At 47.6% G+C, this 5,529-nt stretch overlaps 1 protein-coding gene across 2 annotated transcripts in view; it reads left to right on the forward strand.

Annotated features, from left to right (window-relative positions):
- Nucleotides 1-44: 44 nt before the first annotated feature.
- The window catches only part of SBNO1 (strawberry notch homolog 1), a 53,329-nt gene continuing 47,844 nt past the window's right edge, over nucleotides 45-5,529 (forward strand). For both annotated transcript variants that reach the window (XM_019648961.1, XM_019648962.1), the window contains exon 1: nucleotides 45-202. The gene's annotated coding sequence lies outside the window, so the exon portion shown is untranslated. The remainder of the gene's footprint in view (nucleotides 203-5,529) is intronic.

Below are 5,529 nucleotides of genomic sequence, written 5' to 3' on the forward strand. Positions count from 1 at the left end.
GCACATTTAAAGATGTCTACCACTTTTCTCGTGAGGGCGGGGGGGGGCTGGGGGGAGGGGCGTCAAGATGGCGGCGGGGAGGTAGGCAGAGCCGGACGCCGCTGCTGCCGCCGCCACCGCCGCCTCCGCTCCGGTCGCCTCTGGTTCTTCAAGCTCTCGCCGCCCAGGAGAAGCTGTTCCGGCGTCGCATCCCGCGGGGAAAGTAAGTCTTAACCTCAGCCCTCTTCTGCTTCCACACTCGCCCTCCCGGACAGCCTCCCACTCCCACCCTCCTCAGGGGGCCGTGTGGGGCCGGGCTGGGGGGGCCGCCACCTCACCCCGGTTTGGGGCCTCCCTGGCCGCCCCCTCATCTGCGCGACCCGGGGCCCTCGGGGGGCATGGTCCCGGCGTTGGCCCCGGAGTGCTCGCTTCCTCCGCCCGTCAGCGCCGGGCCCTGCGGTCGCCGCGCGTGGGACTTTCGGGCCCCGGGGGCTCCGCTGTCCCCGGCAGGAGGCACCCGCCTTGGGCGGGGAGGCAGGGTCTGCGGACGCCGGCTCCGCTTCGGTCACCCCCCCCTCCGCCCCCCCCGTTACTTTCCCCGCTCGACCCCGGCGCTGCGAGGTCCGGGACGCGCAGGAAAGTGAGCGCCACAATCCTTCAAAAGTCCTCCAGTTGGGGGATTGCTGTTGGCTTAGAGCGAGTACAGGAGGCGACAGGGTCGCCCCAGACCTGGACCCCGCACCCGCAGTTTCTGATCACCTCGCTGTCGGGGCTGCGGGGAAGGCGCGACGGACACGTGGGGCCACCTTCACGCCTCGCTCGGGGCTGAGGTTCACCTCGCCTCCGGCGATCTCGCCCGTCTCCCAGACCCTGAGCGTCCGTGTCTGTGCAGGGCAAGGGCGGGCCGGGGTTTGCTTACTTTGAGCGTGTTCGGCGTAAGGAGCATTTCAAGTTCCCCAACGCACTGCGTGCTGGTGGCTTCCCGGGCGCGGGTTGGGGTCGGTTTAACCGCTGAGGGGATCTGGATGTTCCTGAGCCCTTGCGATTGTCGCTTCCCTGACCCTGCCGCCCAGCTCCTCCCCTTCCCACCCCGGCTTTGTGTTTCTGTTTGGTTCATGTTTGCGGACCCACTAACTTGATCCTCTCGCAGAGCAGCTCTTTTCATGTGCGTGCTCCGTTTGCTTGTTGGGAGGCTTTTGTTTTGGGGAGTCGCTGGTTGAGAAACGTGGGAAAAGAACGGACGGGAAACGGGAGCGTCCAATAAAGCAACGTTTTTTTATCCATTGAATTGCGCAGCCAATTGTAACCGCACCCGGAAGTTTGTACTGAACACGTGTTGATGAGGGAAGGTTAAAAACTGGGTCCCCTTTGACCTTTGGAAGTTGATGATTAGCGGTTTTATGTCCAATTAGCAGTTTATGTTTCAGATTCTCCAGGCAGTCAAGAGTCAGAGACGGAATGAGGCTTCTCCATAGTGTCTCAGGAGGGTCCAGACGCTGTCAAAACGAGTTGCCCTAGTGCAAGTAGACTTAACATTCGCAGACACTTAAGCCAGCTAACAGTGCAGAGGGACTTCATTTTTTCCCAGTTATCAGAACTGGTTTTCGTAAGCTGTGGGAGAAACCATCGCCATTGCATGAAAGATATTTTTTACAGAATGCCTAGGATAAAATGCAGGATTTGTTTATTGGTGCCTTGAGTTGGGCATTGCTTTTGCCAGCAAGGGAGCATTTTATTTTCACGTTTAAAGAAGTTTTCAAAATTTACCTTGTCGGAGAAGACGTCTTTACTATTTTCTTTGGCTTCTGTGCTTTATCTCCTGATCTAACTGTATTCCACAATTCTGTTCAGAATTTTAAATGTATTTTACTTTAGTTTCTGGGTAAGTGTTCAAAGAAGCTTAGTGGCATACAGTTCATTCATTCATTCATTCATTGAATGCATGTGACAGGCAATTTTGCATATTCTAATGGTTTTGCTGAGATTACTATTTAAAAATGGGCAGGATGGAGATTTTTTTCTATGCTTTTATAAATGATTTAAGTCAAAGACTAGCTACAGATACATTTTGGTATTTGTTTTTTTACTTTTATTGTTATTATTATTATTTTAATGGGGGAACAGTTTCTTTTTCCAGGACCCATCAGCTCCAAGTCTGGCAGTTGTTTCAGTCTAGTTGAGGGCGCAACTCAGTGGCCCATGTGGGGATCGAACCGGCAACCTTGGTGTTATGAGCACTGTACTCTAACCAACTGAGCTAACCGGCCACCCCCAGTTTGGCATTTCTTAATCTCTAAGTTGAGCTTTGATTTGAGACCTGCAACCTGTGAAGGACATGAACACTCAGATCTAAGGTCTGGTCCTACCTTGTAACCTGACTTTTTGTGAGGCTCTGTGGGTTCCCATGCTTTTCCTGCCTAAATTTGATTTAAAGCTACTTTGGGAGAGGAATTGCTTTCACGTTAAATAGCCAATTAATAATCAAAATGATGTAATCCTAAAGTTTTTGCAGTGCTCTTTGTTTTTTAATGTTAACATCCACTTTGATGTCGTTAAATTTACTAAGTATTAACCATCTTGGGATATCACTGAAATTCTCTGTAGATGGAAAAGATAGGCTCTTTAAGAGCAGAAACTATTTTATAAATAAGATGTGGTACAAAACCCATCAAATTAACGTGCTTATTTATTTTTTGGAGGCAATGTATAGCACAGCATTGATTTTCAAGCCTTATTAGTGCATCTCATAGTAAAGAAATGTGTTTTACGTTTCACCTAGTACATATACACACCATAGAACTGAAAAGCTCGTTTCATGAAATGTTTATCCTCTTACATGCCTGTGCACTAATTTTCTATTCTGTACTGAAATATTTAAAAATACTGGTCGTGGTGCACTAAATTGATTTGATAACCTACTGTGTTGTGGCCAGCCGTTTGAAAACTGGTATAGGGTTAAGAGTACAGAATCTTGGAGGAACATGGTGGGGTCAGACCTCCTGGGTTTGTAATTTTGCTCCATATTATATGGCTTCGTTGTTACCTTGTTAACACTTCCTCTCTCAGCCTCAGTTTCTCATCTGTGATAAGGGGATAATGGGTAGCATTCACTCATGGGCTGTCTTGAGGGTTAAAAGAGGAAAAAATCCAACCATATACTAAATTTCAAGACGAGTTATATGAACTTGATGTAGTAATCAAGAAAATTCTTTCATTTCCCCCCAGATTCTTTCCTGTGTTTCTTTTGTAAGGCATTTTTGAAACTTTGTAATCTGTACCATTCCTCGGTGAATCCATTCTTCCTATAGGTTTTGCAATGAGAGTGAGTGGAGGAGGGGCACTTCACTGAGCAATTGTTCCCTTGAGAATTAAGTGTCTTAAAAATACAGATTACACCTGAAACTAGTAAAAAAAAAAATACAGATAACATTTTTAGGTAAAGAAAACTCTGTGCAGCGAACTTTATGCTAGCCTTTCTCTTCGTGTTCTTGAACCAGCACTCAGTAGACACTTAATAAATACTTGTTGATGGACTATGTCAGCTAAATTCTAAGTGGATCATTATCCTTCAAATTCTTAAAAACTGTATGTCAGTCATCACATCTGGGCTGCATAAAAGCAAAGTTGAAGCTGAGTCAAAAATCAGACATGCTTATTATCGCTATTGAATAACAAAAAATTTTATTAGTTCTGGCAAAAATACTTGCTAAGTGCTATTTTCTGTGCACATTTAAAGATGTCTACCACTTTTCTCGTGANCGGGAAGAGCGCAATGATGGTGCCAACTTGGGCCAGTGAAGCAACGTCCTCCACAACTAGACTGAAGAACAAAACGACAGCAACTTGTCTGTTTCCCTTCCCCCAATTCCCCAGCACTGTTCCCATCCCCCCAATTCCCCAATTAAAAACAAAAAGACATTTAGGTTATTTCCCATGTTTTGCTTCTATAAACAACGCTGCAATGATAACCTTGTGCATAGCATTTGTGTGCATATGTGCAGTCATATTATAAACATCCACTGAAACACCATCTTTTCCCTAAAGGGTTTATGCAGAAATGGCAGGAAGGATCTGGCTTGGACGCTGGGAAAGTACCTCAAAGAGTGGGCGTTTCTAGATCATACCTCCACTTTCAGAATCGTACTCATCCAGTCCTAGTTTGCAACTAGAGTGTGGGGGCCACTTCGAAACTGAACTGTTCCAACCAAGCTCTGAAGGCACTCATGTATTAACTACAATGTCTTAGGTTTCTTGGCTGCATCCTTCCATATTTATTTCTCCTTTCATAACGTGACAGATTCGTAATTGTTTACTGTCACCTACACTAGACCATAGTGGATAGCAGTTAACAAGGCAGACGAGGGCCTTGTTCTTAAGGACTTATTTTTATTTTTATAGTTTTTGTAAGGATAACATGAAATAATGGAAGTTATCAGCGAAGTGATTAGTCGGCAATCTAAAATGTTTATTTAGATGTATATGCATATCTAATACATACCTATGTATATAAACGCTAGGTTGGAAGATTCATAATTATTCGTGCGGTGTCTATTTTTTTTCCCCTCTCCCCTCTCCCCATAGTTCCTTTTGAAAAGCTGACACTTAAACCTCCGAGCGTTCCAACGATGCGCCGCCAGTAGGGGGCAAGAATCAACCAGGCGTGCCTATTTCCTAAGCAACAGAGTCAAACAGCATTCTCAGAATGACTTTACAAAAGGGTTACCAAGAAGTTAATATGCTTAGTCTGTATCAGGTCGTATAATAAATTATTATTAAGTGAGAGGCGGTAGCGAGAGACCTATTCTGCAGTAATCATTAATTGAGAGCAATAGTTTTGCTCAGGTTACCCGGGCGTGTGTGCGGGAAAACTGTGGAGCTGACTTGTGCTCATCCTCCTTAAGGTATGATAACGGCAGTGGACCTGCCGAATTACTTGCAGTTTCGTATTGAATAAAGTGCTTTGAGCGAGCATAGCAAGCAATCAACTGCCAAACATTTTTTTTCTAGGATTGAATAGGAAATGCAAAGCTTTTCAAAGCGACAGAGAAGTCACTCGGTAAACTTCCTGGACCAAAACCACATAGCAAAAGGGTTTTGAAAATAGCTTCGGGCCCCTCCTAGCCCGACTTTGAAAGCAGGTGTGGGACGCATGCGCCCAGCCCACCCGCTGACCTGCCGGTGGACCCAGAGCTCCGACCTTCTTCCCGACAGGCAACAGTGTAGAAAGGGAGGAGGAACGGAATTCTCGCGAGGTCTTCCGAACGCCGGCGGAAGCAGTAGACACGTGACTCTCCTCAGCGGCCTTCGCTTTCCCCCTCCCCCTTCTCGGAAACCCGGCCCCCTCACCCCTCGCCCACCCCGGAGCCGCGGTAATGGACCGTGTGGGTTCCGGAATTCCCTCGGATCCAACCACTGGTACCGGGTCGGCGGGAGCCGGTGGAGTCCGTGCTTGGCGGCGAAGGCAGGGGGCGGTCAAGATGGGGGGGGGAAATCATCTTCTTTCACCTAGGAGGGAGGCGGGGCGGAGAGGGGCGCTGGGGAGCGGGGTGG

The sequence above is a fragment of the Hipposideros armiger genome, unplaced genomic scaffold (genome assembly GCF_001890085.2).
Source record: "Hipposideros armiger isolate ML-2016 unplaced genomic scaffold, ASM189008v1 scaffold_128, whole genome shotgun sequence".
Lineage (NCBI taxonomy): Eukaryota > Metazoa > Chordata > Mammalia > Chiroptera > Hipposideridae > Hipposideros > Hipposideros armiger.